The following is a 19,214-nucleotide window of genomic DNA, read 5'->3' as shown; positions in this document are numbered from 1 at the left end:
TTGGTCAGTGCAGTTTGGTGAAGGTGATCAGGGAAGTGGAACTGCTTTGTATGCTAAGGTTATCGAGCAGGTTCATAAAGAAGAATCTTCTGGGAGTGATGACAGTTCTGGTTATTCTGGAAGTTCGGATGAAGAAGGCTCTGTTTCTGGGGATAATCACTCAGAGCCTGATGAGAAGGTGGAAGAAGGAGACGATGATATTCAGGAGCTACTGAATGAAGCTGATGAGCTTAAATGTCAGAAATCAATTCTGATTAGGAAGGCTGCTGCTACATCAACGGAAATGGAAAAGCTATTTTCTGAAGATGGAGCTTTTTCTTTTCAAACTGCCTTTATGGCAAATGGTTCAGCCTCTACTAGTCAGGTAACTTCTGAACCTCCTGCTCCTAGTATTTGTAAATCATGTGAAGAGATGAAGCTTGAATCAGAAAAGCTTCATAGTCATAACCAGAATTTGGTTATTGAACTGTCGAAATGCAAAGAGGCAAACATGGCTTTAACTCGGAATGAAAAAGAATTTAAATCTGTAATAGAAACTTTAAAGAAAAATGTGTCCGAGGTTAACAAAGTAGTTTACCACAAGCAAGTGAGTATAAATGAATATATTAACATTGTGGAAGAAACTAAAAAGCAATTAGCCATTGCCCAATGCGAACATGATGCGATCAAACAGAAATTGGATAGTTATTCTAACTCCCAATTTGTGCTTGATCACATCATCGATGTTCAACAACTAAAGGGAAATCAGAAAGGCATAGGGTATAACAAATGTCCGCCCCCCTTGATGAACAACTATACCAAGATGCCTGATGAGGAGGAAATGCCTCGGTATGAACCCAGTGTGCCTCTTGATGTTGAGGAGTTCACTACTGGCCTTGGGTTCAAACCGGACAATTCTTCAAACACAGCCTCTAAGGAACAAGAAACTTCACCATCCATGAAGCAAAGTCCTCCAATTATCGAGGACTATGAGACATCAGATGATGAATCAGAAGTGGCTGTAAGTGATCAGGATAAATCACTTAGCAAGATGAAAGGAGTAGATATTCCACGAGAGAATCACATCCTTTGTGATCCTGATACTCCTGAGATTCCATCTGTTAAGAAGCAAGTGATTGATCCTGTCAAGGTTGATAAGACAGGTGTGTCTACTGTTAAAAGCAGTAATGTGTTGTACACTTTGGTTGGAGATAATCAAATCTACTCAGATCATGTTTTTCCAATTAAAAATGTAAATAAATCTTTGATTGACAAAGTCTTTGAAGACAATACAAACAAATTTTTGGGAAAAACACTTCCGGGAATTGTGGTAACACAATGTGATCCAATTCCTAAGGCTGAGATTAGAAAACAGTTTGGTAATCAAAAATCTCCAACCACTCAACAACTCACTGCTTCTAAGGGTAAACAACAACAACGAGCTCCAAAGCCAAAGGCTAAGGTTGAATCAAAAGGAGCTCGTTACACGAAGAAAGGAAAAGATGTTAAATTTGTAGCATCAAAAGGTACGGATAAAATTGAGACTTTTGAAAACAAATCAAACACTGATTTTGTACAACAAGTCAAGATTTTAAAACGTAACAGTGATAACAATTACACCCAACACACAAACGGGTGTGATGAAAGAGCAAGTACCTCAGGTTCTACAAGTTCAACATCTGGTAGTCGATCAAGTTCTCCTAAGTCTGTTGAAAGGAGAACTTGTTTCAAATGTGGAGAAATTGGGCACATTATCAGAAACTGCCCAAATGCTCCAAAGAAGAAATTGGTTGAAAAAGCTCCACCTGAAACAGTTCACCCTCAACGTCGGTCAGTTTCACCTAAACATGATAAACGAACTGTAAAAGAACAAGAAACTAAACAACGACGTAAGAACATGAAAACTGTTGAAAAAGCTTTAAAATCTGAAGTTAAAACAGTGCAAAAGGAACCAAGTGTGTCACAACCTGTAAAACCAGAATCTTCAAAAACTGGTAGGCACAGACAAACATGGTTACCTAAGTTGGGTGACAATTCAGGGGGAGCAGTTGTTCTTAAAAACCATCAAGAGATCGAGCTCACGTTTCGTGATGCCAAGGGACGACCCAAGACCACTAAGGCTTGGGTCCCCATTCTCAACTGATGTGTTTAATTGACATGTGCAGGATGTTCTAGGAGGAACTATTAATAGTCATTGGATTGTTGATAGTGGAGCATCCAGGCACATGACTGGCGACTTACGGCTCCTATACGACGTGAGAAATATTAGAGGAGGGTATGTTGCTTTTGCGGGTGATAAAGGTGGGTACATCACTGGAGAAGGAAGTATCTCCAATGGTATCGTGTGCTTTGATAAGATCAATTATGTGAAGCAAATTGATCACAATCTTCTGAATGTGTCGCAAATCTGCGATAAAAGGTTCTCAGTGATTTTTGATGACGCTGGCTGCTATGTGCTGAAACCTGGATTCAAAATTCCACAAGAATGGATTCTCTTATCGGCTCCGAGAGTTAATGATCTTTATATTCTCGATATGAGCCAGGCAATTACTACATCTGCACAAGTCACTTGCTTTGTCTCAAAAGCCACAGAAAAGGAGTCTATATCTTGGCACAGAAGAATGGGACACATTCACTTGAGAAAAATGAACCATTTGGTGAAAAATAATCTTGTGAATGGTGTGCCTGTAAGAAGTTTTCATCTACAAGATATCTGTGTCTCGTGCCAAAAGGGGGAGCAAACAAAGAAGTCTCACCCTTTGAAGAAAATCAACACTGTCAGCATGCCTCTCGAACGTCTTCATATGGACCTTTTTGGACCTATGAAGCACAAGACAACGTTTGGTGATGCTTATTGTTTAGTAGTTACTGATGACTACTCTAGATTTTCTTGGGTATCTTTTATGGCACACAAGAGTGAAACTCCTGGCATCCTCAAGGATCTTCTTACAATGTTGGAGAATCTCTATACGTTGAAAGTGAAAAGGATCCGAAGCGACAATGGAACTGAATTCAAGAATCATCAAGTTATGGATGAGTTTTGTACTTCTAAAGGCATTCTTCATGAGTACAGTTCTCGTTATACTCCACAACAAAATGGTGTCGCTGAGAGGAAGAATCGGACGATTATAGAAACTGCAAGAACAATGTTAGTAGAGTCGGAACTCCCTATTCAATTCTGGGGAGAGGCTGTATCGGCTGCTTGCTACACGTTGAACAGAGTTCTTACAGTTAAGAGACATGGCAAGACTTGCTTCGAACTCCTTCAGAAAAGGAAACCGGATCTTTCTTACCTTGAACCGTTTGGTGCTCCTTGTACTATGATTGAGCCGGATGGAAAGTTTGGTGCAAGAGCTATCGAGGGTTTCTTCCTTGGATATGCTACTCCGAATTTTCGTGTTTGGAATCTAGCTACCAAAAAGATTGAGCTATGGAGCGAAGTTAGGGTTCAAAGGTACACGAGTCCTGTTAGGGCTCCGGGTGATCCGTGGATGTTCGATTATGATGGGCTATTTGACTCCTTCAATCTGCCAACCTTTGACGAAGAATCAGCAGCGGCTCGAATGTTGTTGGAAAGTGACAACGCTGCTGTCTCGCCATTGGTTAGACCTATTGTTGTTGACCCTCAAGCTTCTTCGTCAGTCAACAATATGGTTCAAAATGAGGTTTATGAAGATGCTGCTGATTATAATGACTCTTCTGAAGATGATGAATATCATGATGAAGCCGAAGGATCTTCAGCTCCAGCTGCTCCTGTTCAAGGTGCCTCTGGTGATACACCTCATACGCAGAATGTAGACACTGCTGAAGGGAATGCATCCACCTCTAACCACATTCCTGGTGTGGAGTTGGTTGTTGATCTTAATCTTACCAATTTGGGTATCAATGCTCGTGTGCCAGATAATCCTGAAATGAGGATTCACGATACCCATCCCCAGCAGAACATAATAGGAGATGTCCATCGCGGTGTGCAGACGCGTAATCAGCTGAGAAACAACCGGAATGCTGGTTTGTATTCAGCTATAAGAGAATCTGGTCAACAAAATGACTGGTCCTTCGCGTGTTACGTGTCACAAGAAGAACCAAAGTCGTGGAAAGAAGCATTGAAAGATAGTGCTTGGGTTGAAGCCATGCAGGAAGAATTACAGCAATTTCACAAGCTTGGTGTTTGGAAGCTTGTTGAAAAACCCGAGAACTACAAGAAGATTGGCACTCGATGGGTCTTCAAATGCAAGAAAGACGACCGTGGAGTGGTTATTCGGAACAAAGCTCGTTTAGTCGTTCAAGGTTTTCGTCAGATAGAGGGGATCGACTATAACGAAGTCTATGCACCAGTTGCAAGTCTGGAAGCTATTCGGATCTTTCTGGCTTATGCCTCATTCAAAGGATTCAAGGTTTACCAGATGGACGTCAAAAGTGCATTCTTACATGGTGTGGTTGAAGAAGAGGTATATGTCGAACAGCCTCCAGGTTTTGAAGATCCTGTTCATCCCGATCGGGTTTGGTTGCTCAACAAAGCTCTCTATGGTCTTCATCAAGCGCCACGAGCTTGGTATGCAACCTTATCTACATATCTGCTGGAGAACGGTTTTCGAAGAGGTCTTATTGATTGTACTCTCTTCATCAAAGAACAAGATGGAGATCTTCTTCTGGTACAGGTATATGTTGATGACATTATTTTTGGTTCTACTAATGATGTTTTGTGTAGGAATTTCGAGCGCATCATGCAGGATAAGTTCGAGATGAGTGCTATGGGGGAAATGAATTTCTTTTTGGGCCTACAAGTGCAACAAACGGAGTCTGGGATATTCATCCATCAGACTAAATATGTTGGAGACATCTTGAGCCGGTTCCAGATGTCCGATGCAACGCCCATTGGTACCCCACTGCCAACTAATCACGGAATTACTCAAGACTTGAAGGGTGAACCTGTTAGCCCTTCATACTATCGCGCGATGATCGGATCCCTTATGTACCTCACAGCATCAAGGCCAGATATAATGTACCCAACGTGCCTACTTGCCAGATATCAAGTTAATCCGAAGGCCTCACATCTTACAGCTGTCAAAAGGATTTTTCGTTATTTGAAGGCTTACCCCGACACCGGTCTGTGGTATCCTAGGGATAATAACTTTGACTTAGTCGCATTCAGTGATTCTGATTTTGGCGGATGTAAAATCGACGGCAAATCCACAACGGCTGGATGTCAGTTCTTAGGAAATCGCCTAGTCACATGGCAGTGCAAGAAGCAGACGTGTGTCGCTACATCAACATGCGAAGCTGAATACATTGCTGCCTCAAGTTGTTGCTCACAAGTTCTTTGGATCCAACAACAATTGCGGGACTACGGTTTTGAATTCCTAACTACTCCTATTTACGTTGATAATTCTGCTGCTTTAGATATCACTAAAAATCCTGTGCAGCATTCAAAGACCAAACACATCGAAATCAAATATCACTTCATACGTGATTGCTTTGAAAAAAGGCTAATCGATGTTGTTAAGGTCCACACCGATGACCAACGTGCCGACTTATTTACCAAAGCTTTTGACAAATCTAGATTCGACTTCTTATTATTGGTAAACGGCATTAAGGTCAAGCAAGAGTAAACCAACATCGGAAAATCATTTTTGTAAATATCTTTGTGTGTTTTTAAATTTATCTTAGTTTGTTGAATTTAGGGGGAGTAAATCCAAAAATCTGAAAATCCAAAAACATCGAAAAATTTCAAAAACACAAAAACAATAGAAAAACAAAAATGAGTTTCCTGGCGAGCAAAAGAGAAAATGATAGTACATCAGTGGTCTATCCAAACCTCTTTAAACCTTAAATGCAAAACGATAAGCAGCTCTATATAAGATGTATCGGTAGGCTCACAATCATTTTAAAGTGTGCAGGGTGATATAAATCTTAATCGACTGAAGACCAGGTGGGAACCATTCATTGGCATATGGTCTTAGTACCGAAATTTCGTTTGATAGATTGCCGAGGTTCTGAGATATTCGGTCTTTATGCTGCTTATCATCTGGGTATCATGGTTGTATCTTTTACCGAAAAATAACGGGGACGCAAGTCTAGATCTTCCATGATACTATACATACGTGTACATACTGCATACTGCATTCGACCTCAATAAGTGATTAACAATCACATGTCCAAATCAAATAAGTGATAAAATATCACATTTTTCCGGGTGTCAAGTTCGTCTCTCTGCTGTACGGAAGTACTGACCTGTTCACGGACTTGCACCTGTGCCCTCATGCATACGAAAATCAAGTTCCTCATCAATAAGTGATTATATCACAAAGGGCTTGTTTTCAAATCAAAATAAGTGAGTATCTCACAATTTATACGGTCAAACAGATGATAATCAGTATACTCACCGGTAAGATGAACTCTCGTGCATACCTTGATACGGGAATGTGTCGTGATGTGGATGAACACCGGTCGGTAAGTATAAATCATACCTTAACGTATCCCCTCGCCATGATTACATCTGATAAGTTGAGCTTAAGTGGACAACAATACCGATAATTGTTATAGGATGCTTATCTTAATGTTAACTAACTGAACAACAAGAGTGTTTTGGCATGACCGTATACTGATATGATTCTCTTACCCTCGAAACTCGCAAAAAGATTGTCTGTATATATTTATTTATCGCTTAACTTTTATTGTTTTTCTTTTAAACAGTTTCGTCGTTTGGTGCATATCAGCCGACATTAGCGGTGATGTCGTTTGATAACACTCAAAGGATTCTAAAATTGTTGTCTTTTAATTTCAAAAACACGCCTAAAATCTGTGTTTTAATATAAACTTTATAAAAACCAAAAAGATTTTATTTCTTCTTTATTTTCGATCGTACGATGTTGGAGCTCGAGTCTTCGTTACCTGAAACCTGAACGAAAACCGAACTGACTAAATCTTCATAAACGGTCGAAATTTGCAAGTTTTGAAAGTTAAAGACTAAAATTGACAAATTTATTAAACTTTCAAACTGTCGGACGGTGGTTGATTATGACATGGTCATTCGTGTGTCAGTTGGTTATACTAACTATTCCAAGCAGTTGTTCTCATTACGCGTTTAGATTTCTTGCATGTGCAGATTCTAAAGGCTAGGAGAACATGGTCAATGACAAGCTTTGGAATGAAGACACGACGAGAAGGCACTCAAAAGATGAAGATGATCGAGTTGTCGCTGGCCATCATCAACACCACAAGGATCTCACTTCATAAAGATCAAGTCATTCACGAGCATAACTCAAGGGGGAGCTTATGTTAAGGGGGAGTTTGTTAACACACTTCCTACATGATACGGGTAGTTTGTTGATACACTCTCTGCTTTCAAGACGTGAAGACTTTGAAGATCCTCCGACAATGAAGACTTGAAAGGACATCAGAGTTTTGGGAACTCGAAGACCAAAGACCGTCAAAGTTCGAAGACGAGTCTACAACTATAGAAGATAAAGACAAAGCTACAGCCAAGGGGGAGTTTGTTGGTGCACTTGTGTCTGTACTTTGTCTGTATTCGGTCTGTGTATAAACGATGTCCTAAGTTAGTCTGTAAGTTGACCAAGTCAACTATCCTCCTAGTTTGACTTGGCCAATATGTTGTAATGTAAAGTGTCTGAGTCGAAGGATAAGGGATCGAAGGATGATGTGGATCCTTCGATCCCCACGAAAGATATGCTTCGAATTATGGAACTCGAAAGATTACCTTTCGAGGTTCTTGCTGATCCTTCGATAGCTTTGTATTCGAAAGATGATCCTTCGGATCATCTATCGGATCCTTCGATCAGACCTGCTGTGTATGGGTATAAATACCCATGCAGTGTGTTGGTTTCTGTAGACACAAGGCAGACACTAAGAGAGAAACACTTAGAGAGCATTCTGCTGAAAACACACACACACACTTTGAGGGTTTGCAAACTGATTGTAAACATTGTGCTTGTAACCGGAAACTTTCTACGCATTAATACAAGTGGTGTTAATCGTTGAAGTCTTGTGTGTTCTTGTGTTTGTTCTTGCATCATCCCGGTTTGCTCGCTAGCTTGGATTCCGCACTCGCTAGTGAGTTTGTATAACAAGGTTTAGGTTTGTTCTCGATCCTCCGAGAAAAGGGACCTACAGCTTTCCTCACTAAGCCTCACGTCCAGAGAAGGTATCCAAGCACCAACTTGTGGTCATGCAAACACGGTTACTAATACTCCAAGGCAAAACCGTCGTTCCAAACACAACACTTAAAAGCCCTAGTCTCCATGCCTAAGATTACTTGCACGCACACATGCATGAAACCATGCATGGTGACATCCATGACCACCCCAAATCGTAATGGTCACCTCATGTCACTGCTAACCCAATACTCGAACTCTCATATTCGAGTTTACGTCCAAAACCATCACCATCACAATCTAAACCCTTAAACGGGGCAACCCAGACCCCGTATGGAACCCGAACTCAAAACCGAAACCCATTTATGTGACCAAACTTCCCATGCAAAACCCTATTCACCATCGTGACCCTCACCATCCACCGGAACCACCATTGTGGTCCTTACCATCCACCGAAATAATCATTGTGGTCTGATTCCCACCACGAACCAGCCCTACCCGGGTTCTAAGTCCCAATCTAGGGGGACCTCCTCACTCTGTGACGACAATGGTCACCCAACGACGGCGTAGAACCAACGATACCGGCAGCTACCCTCCATGGGTTCATCTGGACCCTCGTCGGTCTCCCCTCTCCAAGACGAGACCACCGACCATTCAAACCGTCACCCCCATTTACTCCTAGTTAACCCTAGACCCAAGATTCAACGTAAAGCGCAATAAAATCCTACTTTAAATCACGATTGGACACCACGAACAAGTTGTCTCATCCCCTTTCTCTCCTCGCTGTTTTCGAACACCCCTCGGACCGATTATAGTCCAAGGTTTTCCTCTTTTTGTGATTTAAAACACAAAGTTCCACCCTGGTTCCTCTAGTTTAATTCCGCGTATCTTGTTTCCAAAGCTACTCAACTCTTTAAATGAATGGCAACCAGGTCCCAGAAGTCACTAAACTCGTCACTATGGTGTTAACCAACGCCTACCATCATGTAAGTTGTAATCCCACCAATTAAACTAGACTAGTTAAAGCATCTAAGCGATAAATAACAGTATGTTACATAAAAACACCCGGGACATTTATCTTTGTTTTCCATGATGACTTATCTTGCATTTACCGGTAAAATATATATGAAAACCAAGATTCCAAAACCATCGTGTAGGGTTTTGTTTATGGATCGACACACCAACCCTACTTTGTTAACAAACTAAATTGGCAATTCACCATAACGTATTAACATAAGAGAACTACCATCCATCAATGGTGTAAGCTCTAACAAACAAGGGGATTGCAAGCCCAAAGCTAGAGTTTTTAATTTTGAGCATACCAGTTCCAACATTTTGATCAAACATTGAGGGTATAGAATAAGGAGGTTTGTATAGGGGACGGAAAAGATAACAAAAACAAACGAACATTACTAGTTAAGATTTGAAAAGGCTTGGGTTGTTATTGAGGGTAGTAATATTCGTCGGTAATAGGCCAACCTCTACAATAATCTAAAAAGCATGGCCATGAATCTTATCAGAAATCTAAAACTCAATTGTTGACGGAATGTCCAGGAATTGCTAACGGAATACTGGTCGATACTGACAATCACAAGAAAAGAATAGGTAAGAATCTTACAGAAATCCATTCCCATATTACCGATGGACTACCTAGAAACCCCGCCTCAATATTTTAGATACATATAGATTTTATTCGAAATCCCTTGATCTTATTCTATCTCTCTCTCTTCCTTGATCCAAACTAAGAACAAATCATTTTATCTCTCTCATATGATTCTCTCTTTCATATGGTCTTCACCGGATTTTCAAACAATTAATCATCCAAAAACCCAAGCATCAGCTTCAACATGAGAACACGACAGAACATGTTTTCTAAAAAAAAAATTGTTTGATGATACGATATAAATGCCTTCAAAATCATGATTTACGGTGATTACTTAATAGGACACACATGGAGAACATGATAAGCATGAATAACAAGATGAACACAAAAACTTTCGTTAACTTGTCTGTTGATTAGAAGTTGTCTATTGATTAGTTCAATATTTTTGCATGTTTTGTTTCCACTGGTTCAATTGAACCGAAGATGCGGATGAAGTAGAGTTCTACACAGTCACTAAAAGCTTGATAATTCTTTGCTTAACACATGGTAGAGTCAATGAAAGAAGGGGAATCAAAATATACATGAGCTACATTCATGCAAACTTACTTAAACTACATATAGTGTTGGGTTCATTTCAGAACTCTAAATATTCACAGAACTTTCAAAACTACTAAGAAACAATTATTTTGTTTATATATTTTTAAATTTAACATTATTTAAGGATACTTGTATCATTTATCATATCTATTTTTATGATTGCATACATGAAAAACCAAATTATTTATGTGTAATAACTAAGTTACGTACGTGTAAAGGAACTAATTTTACATATGTGTAAAGGAACCAATTTTCATATGAAGAAACACTAGTTCAACAGATCGGAATCAATTGAACCAGGGGGTTTGAATCTGCATAAAATGGTTAGGTCCTCTCGTTTGATTCGGGGGTGACTAATCTGCTTCTTCGAATGATAACTGCAAAATGAACAGCCGTTAGACTCGCCACGGGGAGAATGGGGGTTCTCTCCGTGACCACCCTCCGGCGTGAGAATAAGTACGGGTTTCAATGAAGAAGAAGAAGTAATAGTAAAGTGAAGTGAATGTAACTTGAGAAATGACACCTGAATTGTCTTATTTATAACCGAATTTGGGCGGGAAAGTTTGTTGACGGGAGAGATGATGGAAAGTAATTTCCGTAAGCGGTTATCCCTTTACTGTTAATCGCTAACGTTATGTGTGTGCACATGGATCGTGGGCACGATCAACGGCTGGGGTGATGCCACGTGGAAAGTGGGCAAGTGTGAATCCTTCTCCAAGTTAGTGCCATCACCGTGATCTTGAGGGGTGCTCAGGATGAAGCCACGTGGCCATTCGGTTATAACCGAATGGTTTGTGCACGATGAGACTTTCTAGAAGGATTACAGCTGTAATCCTATGTGGCTCTTCCTTATGCTAATTTTGCTGTGACAGAAGAGTTATTTTCTGTCCAAGTCTGGGTGTTATCCACGCGGAGGTGTTGTTAAGACTTTATCCTATCTGTTGCATGGGAGCTTGCGCAAGGATACGCTATCTTTATCTTGGCGCGCGGATGTTGGAGACTGCTTTCTTTTAAGTTCTTTTCTTTAGAACTAGTGCGCTGCCGCGCAAGGTTCTTCGAAAGAGGTTCATGGTGGTGAAGTTGCGGTATGGTCCTGAACAACTGTGCAAGGTTTTTGGTACCTTAACCCCTTCAGTAATTATAAAAATTATATATGAAAAAATGATAAAACTACTCTTAACACACATGGAATCATAATGATTAAAAAAAATACTCTTAAACAATGTTAAATATAAAAATATACAAGTAAACTGATTGTTTATTAGAAGTTCTGCAATTATTTGGAGTTCTAAAATGATACTTACCACTACATATATATAGGGTTAGGGTAAAATGAAAACTTATACGAGTTGGAAAACTTAAAGAACTCAGCCTTACGAAAGGTTTTTTTTTCAATTTTTTTTACCAAAAATCTTAAAAAAAATCAACTTTTCCAAAATAAATATTTTTTTTTCATAGGCAGCCGTAAATGCTGTAAAAAGTAATGACCTGTTTTTTACGGCTACTGTAAGGTGTTGAAAAACATCACTTTGAATTTTTTTTATTTATTTTTATTTACAAAATTCTTTCCAAACATTTTAATCTAGGGGTGTGAAAAAAATGGGAGCAAAATTCGCACGGGAAGGCCGAATTCTCTAAGTTCTCACAACTAGGAGAGTTTTCACTTGATCTTGATCCTATATATATAGGGTTGGGTTCATCTGTGAATGACCCCCTTGATGGTGAATTGTGTGAACTAATCATAGCCTTTTATTATCGATACACAAGTGTAAATCAATGACCACGATTTGATGATGAAAATAAACTAGTGTATTTTACGATTTAATGATGTAAACCAATGACCAAAATTGTTCATTCAGTTCACAAATACATTATTTTTTCATAGTTTAACTTTAAAATATTATGTTCACTCGTATATTTCGTTTATAATCTTGAATGAAATGCACATAGATACGATAACCTTATTTCCTTACAAACTTACGAATACGGCAAAATTTGTTCATTAGGATGTTCGTGCTTGACATGAAAAACCATGTTCATATGTCCAGATATACTACTCCCAACCATTAATTTTTTTTTATAGGAGCCATGTTGGTAAAACAGATTCAAGTTTCCCTAACAAAAAAAATTCTCTTTGTATTCAACAACTTAACGTTTATGAAGCTGCAAGAGGTCTATTGTGACCAGTTACCGAAAAATGGAGTAGTCAGTAGTTAAAGAGTTATCACTTTTCAAGTTACGAAGACAAATCATATGGCACAAATATCCAAAATGATAAGGAAAATAGGTACTAGAACGATGCTAAAAGTGAGATAAAGAATAAAGGTAATGAAAAGCGCTCACTTTGTGCTTGTTCTGAAAGAAACAAGAGGCCAAGAACATGTGGTGAAATTCAGGGTTTATTATATTGCAAACATATTTTATATGCATTATATAAGTTGATTTAACTTAACTTTGCAGCAGCTTGCTTTACGGGGTTGTTTTTGCATCAATAGCATTTGAAAATTTGTCTGTAAAAAGTTATTCTTGAAAACTTTAAGGATAAGGCTGCCTTTTTTTTTGAAAGAATTAAAGAATAATAACAAGCAGAAGGCTAATAAATCAAAGCAGGTGGAATATAATGGAGGTTCATATATTAGAGTAGACAGTATTGGATATCACACTTCCTTTTCACCTTAATTAGATTTGTTTTCTGAAACTAGCTCACTACTTTTTTTACCTCTTTTTCACATCATCCTTTCTAGACATGGAATTTTAAAAGCTTTAGTATCAATACACATTATAAATTTGAACGCATGGTTAGGTACAAAATGCACAAATATATGAGTTCTTTTAGTTTCACAGACATTAAACTCATACAAAACCTTACCACTTTTTATTATTTTTTTGAGATCGCATTAGATCTTTAAACTTTTCCGTATCTTTTTAGGATAGAAGAACTAAAACCGAAACCTCTATTCGACATGAAGGGTGAGTTCCTGCTGAAAAAGAGAAAATCACCAAATTAAACATTGGATTTTGAAAATTAACAAAATAGACAAAAAAAATGAGAATAATAAAACATCGTTAGCTAATCCACTAAGAAATCTTAGTACTGCGTGCAAAGTTTAAGATAAGTTATGGGAACTAAAAAAAGGAATGTGTCAAATCGCCAAATGACATGTGGTAGAATAAGTTTTTCAGTATTAGAAAGTAGAAACTACAACTTTTGTACTCTTATTTTCTAGAAATAAATAAATATATAGTAAGTCGCTTTTCTACTTTGTGCTTTAACTATTTGAGAAACAAAAGTGGATAGCAAAAAAGTTTTAACTTCTAGAATTCCTCCGTGCAACGAGAATTCGGTTTGTACCATTTTAGTTTTATTCGGTACCAATACTTACAAGAGCAATCAGAAGAAAAAACTTGTAGGTCCTTCGGAGGATGAGGTCAAACCTTAACCTTGTTATGTGAAACACACTAGCAAGTGCGGAATCCAAGCTAGAGTGCAAACCGAGATGAAAAAGCACAAACACAAGACACACAATATTCACCGATTAACACCACTTGTATTAATACGTATGAAAGGTTCGGTTACAAGCTCAATGTCTACAAATCTGTTTTGTAAACTCTCTAAGTGTGTGTGTGTTCTCACAGAAGTGTCTCTCTAAGTGTCTATCTTTCTTGCTTGTCTAGCTTCTGTCTCTCTGTCTCTTAAATGAAATGAACACACTACATGGGTATATATACCCAACTCAGATCGTCTGGTCGAAGGATCAGATAGATTGATCGAAAGATCATCTATCGATCTGAAACCTGTCGAAAGATCTACGTATACCTCGAAGGATGATCTATCGAGGTCCATCAACATCCATCGAAGGTTCATCTTTCGAGCTCATCGAAGGATCTAAACTATCCTTCGATAAGTCATCCTTCGACATAGACATATGATTATCATGCACTAACTGTTTGGCCAAGTCAAACCAGGAGGATGGTTGACTTGGTCAAACTTACAAGACTAACAAAGGACATCGTTTTATATCGTACAGAATACAGACAAAGTACAGATACAAGTGCACCAACAAACTCCCCCTTGGCTGTAGCTTTGTCTCGATCTTTGTGTCTTCAAGTCTCTGACGTCCTTTCAATTCTTCAATGTCGGAGGATCTTCAAAGTCTTCACGTCTTGAAAGAAAAAAAAATGTATCAACAAACTACCCGTATCATGTAGGAAGTGTGTTGACAAACTCCCCCTTAACATAAGCTCCCCCTTGAGTTATGCTCACGAAAGACTTGATCTTCAATGCTTGAGATCCTTGTGGTGTTGATGATGGTCAGCGGCAACTCGATCATTTTCATCATTTGAGTGCCTTCACGTCATGTCTTCATTCCGAAGCTTGTCATCGACTATGTTCTCCTTGCCTTTAGGATCTGCACATGCAAGAAATCTAAACGCGTAATGAGAACAACTGCTTGGAATATAGTCAGTATAAACAAATGACACACGAATGACCATGTCACAAACAAACACCGTCCGACAGTTTGAAAGTTTAATAAATTTCTCAGTTTTAGATTTAACTTTCAAAAGCTTGCAAATTTCGACCGTTTATGAAGATTTAGTCAATTCAGTTTTCGTTCAGGTTTCAGGTAACGAAGACTCGAGATCCAACATCGTACGATCGAAAATAAAATAGAAATAAAATCTTTTTGGCTTTTAGAAAGTTTATATTAAAACAGATTTTAGGTGTGTTTTAATATTTTGAAATGTAAAGACTGAAAGCAGTAAATAAATATATACAAACATTCTTTTTGCGAGTTTCGAGGGTAAGAGAATCATATCAGTGTACGGTCATGCCAAAACACTCTTGTTGTTCAGTTAGTTAACATTAAGATAAGCATCCTATAACAATTATCGGTATTGTTGTCCACTTAAGCTCAACTTATCAGATGTAATCATGGCGAGGGGATACGTTAAGGTATGATTTATACTTACCGACCGGTGTTCATCCACATCACGACACATTCCCGTATCAAGGTATGCACGAGGGTTCATCTTACCGGTGAGTATACCGATTATCATCTGTTTGACCGTATATGATGTGAGATTCTCACTTATTTTGATTTGAAAACAAGCCCTATGTGATATAATCACTTATTGATGAGGAACTTGATTTTCATATGCATGAGGGCACAGGAGCAAGTCCGTGAACAGGTCAGTACTTTCGTACAGCAGAGAGACGAACTTGACTCCCGGATAAATGTGATATTTTATCACTTATTTTGTTTGGACATGTGATTGTTTATCACTTATTGAGGTCGAATGCAGTATGTACACGTATGTATAGTATCATGGAAGATCTAGACTTGCGTCCCCGTTATTTTTCAGTAAAAGATACAACCATGATACCCAGATGATAAGCAGCATAAAGACCGAATATCTCAGAACCTCAGCAATCTATCAAACGAAATTTCGGTACTAAGACCATATGCCAATGAGTGGTTCCCACCTGGTCTTCAGTCGATTTAAGATTTATATCACCCTGCACACTTTAAAATGATTGTGAGCCTACCGATACATCTTATATAGAGCTGCTTATCGTTTTTCATTTAAGGTTTAAAGAGGTTTGGATAGACCACTGATGTACTATCATTTTCTCTTTTGCTCGCCAGGAAACTCATTTTTGTTTTTCTATTGTTTTTGTGTTTTTGAAATTTTTCGATGTTTTTGGATTTTCAGATTTTGGATTTACTCCCCCTAAAATCAATAAACTAAGATAAAATTTAAAAACACAAAGGTATTTACAAAAATGATTTTCCGACGTTGGTTTACTCGTGTATTACCTCAATGCCGTTTACCAAAATTAAGTTTTTATTAGAAAAGATTTATCGAATTTTGGAAAATGAGTTGGCACGTCGGTAAGCGGTGCGGGCCATGACAACATTGACGAGTTTCATAGAGAAACAATCACGTTTGAGGTGATATTCGAGATCAACGTGTCAGGCCAAAGAGTGCTGTACGAGATGATATAATTCATAAAGCAGCTTAAATATCGACAAGCATAGGAGAGATTAGAAATTCAAAACCGTATCCTGCAACTGCTTCGTGCATTGCAAGGAATCTGAGCACTCTCCCAAACTAGATATCCACCCGTTGTGGACTTCAAGGCCGATTTTTGTAGCTACTGAAAAATCTCTTCACAGCAACACGATCAAAAACCTTTGGTTCCGACTTTCTCTTTCTCTTTCAGAAATGGTGTGCGGATATTCAATCCATGCCAAGGCTTCTGCACACATTTCATTGTATTCTTTCCTGAGGACCCGATCAAAAACCATAACAACCAAATTTTGGCACGTTCTTCATTTGGTCGAATTTTGCAACTTCATTCAAACACATTCTTTCATCAGACATTTTTGTCTTCTTTTCTTTTTCCCTCTCTCCACCAATGGCAACAACATTCTCCTAGTTTGTAACAATATTTCGGAGCCTTATGTCGCCAATCTTGTGTATGGACGCTCCACTATCAACAATCCTAAGACTATCAATAGTTCCTCCTGGAACATCCTGCACACTCATTCAGAGATTAGTTGGAGAGGGGGACCCAAGCCTTCACAGACTTGGGTCGTCCGTCATCATCGAGAATTGTAACATCCATTTCCCGATGATTCGGAATTGATGTAGCTCCCCCTGAAACAGTTACCGGTTTTGGTATCCAAATCTGTTTCTGTTTTTCATGTTTAACATCCGATTTAACAGATTTTGTATTTATGACCTCCGGTTTTAAAACCTTTTCAACTTCTTTTCTTTGTTTCTTTTTCTGTTTCTTTTCTCGTTGTTTAACAAGATGAGGGTCCTGTTTTGGTGAAACAGATCGTTTATGGTAATTGTTACCATGGGGGGCATCAACTTTTGACTTTCCCTTGGTGAGATATGGACAATTCTTAATGATGTGTCCATACTCACAGCATTCAAAGCATGATCTCCGCTCAACAAACCTCGGAGTATCATAACTGCAATAGCTGGATGATGAACTTCGTGATCTTGAGGTACTTGGTCCTACATCACAACCGTTTGTTTGTTGTGTATAGTTGTTTTGACTGTTTCTTTTCAAAATTTTACTTTGTTTAACAGAATCCTTGTTGGATTTGTTTTCGAAAGTATCAATTTTATTAGTCCCTCTTGATTTCACGAAGTTTATCTTCCGAACCTTTTTCTTGTTTTCGCCCTGTTTGCCTTTTCCATTCTCTTGGGCGGCATGATTTTGTTCACAGGGATCATCAACCTTTGCTTTCAACTTATGAAGATATGGACAATTCCGAATTATGTGTCCAATTGTACCACATTCAAAACATGATCTTCGTTCAACAATCCCCGAAGTATCATGTGATCGTCTTGCCGATGATGAACTTTGTGATCCCGAGGTACTAGGTTTTGAACAGTCTGGTTCATTTCTTTTCAACACTGTTGCTTGTTTAACAAAATCTAAGTTAGATTTGTTCTCAAAAGTTTCTATTTTGTCCGTTCCCTTGGATTTCACAAAGTTCACATTCTTGTTTTTCTTTTGGGTCTGTTTCTTCTGACCCTGAGTCGGTGATTTTCCTTTAGGTTTGGTATGATTTGGCTGCCTCTTCTCTGTTGGTAATTTCTGATTGCCATATTGTTTTCGAATTTCAGCCTTTGGAATAGGAGGACACTGTGTAACTGTAACACGTGGTCCTGTCTTTCCCAAAAACTTACTTGTCGAATTTTCAAAGACTTTACTTATTAAAGATTGATTAACATTCTTAATAGGAAAATCTTTGTCAGAGTAGATTTTATCATCACCAACAAGAGTGTACAGCAAGTTCACACCCTCCGACTCTTGTGCAGACGAGGACTCGATTGCAACAGTCTTAGCGGTTTTTGCAGGAGGATCACATAGAATGTAATTCTCGAGAGGTATGTCCCCATTTTTTACTACCGCATCAGACTTTGCTGGGACAACATCATCAGATTCATCATCAGAAGAATCAGCATCCTCAGTAATGACTGGAGGATCCTGATTCAGTTCAGCAGAAGACACACATGTATCTGCTGATACATCTGAATCGGATGATACATCTTTCCTATATCCGAGTCCTGTTGCAAACTCCTTTACATCTAGAGGAACAGATGGTTCAAAGAACACTCTATCCTCCTCGTCAGGCAATGCATCTTAATTGTGTCTCACTGGTGGTGGACATTTCTTGTAGCCTATGCATGTGACATCCCGTTTTTCTTTCTGAACGTCAATGATGTGATCCAACACATAGCTAGAGCTCAAATAACTGTCTAGCTTAAGCTGGATCGCTTCACTTTCAGTTTTGACACAAGCCATCTCCTTTTGCATTATCTCAAGGCGAGATATATACAAATTAATGTCAGTTTGTTTTCTGGAAACCATTTTAGTTAATTCGGTTTTATCTTTCTTCAAGTTCTCAATTACCGACTTAAACTCTTTTTCATGGTTCTCATAAAACATGTTGGCTTCAGTGCATTTTGAAAGATCCACGGTCAACTTCTGGTTGTGGATAAATGTCACATCATAATTCTCTTGCAAAGCTTCGTGTTTGCTTTGCAATTCACACCACTTGGCATTCAAAGAAACATGTTTGTCTTGCAAGTCAAACAAACTAGCTTGTAAAGCATCATGTTTGCCTTGCAACTCAGACATGTTTGCTTCTAAATCAGCACACTTAACTCTTAAGCTAGCACAATTATCACAATCTACAGCAGTGGGTTCATCGACACATACCTGACTGGAATCACTCTCAGATGTTGGCCTTTCTGCATCAGAATCAATAACCTCCCTTGATGATTCACATTCAGATCCATCCTCGCTTGAACTTGAAGTTGTATCACCCTCAACTGAAGTTGAAACATTTTCATCTGAACTACTGTTATGTTCAGAACTGTCATTACCTCCCGAG

This window comes from Helianthus annuus, chromosome 14 (assembly GCF_002127325.2).
Source record: "Helianthus annuus cultivar XRQ/B chromosome 14, HanXRQr2.0-SUNRISE, whole genome shotgun sequence".
Lineage (NCBI taxonomy): Eukaryota > Viridiplantae > Streptophyta > Magnoliopsida > Asterales > Asteraceae > Helianthus > Helianthus annuus.
This window is presented reverse-complemented; position numbering follows the sequence as displayed.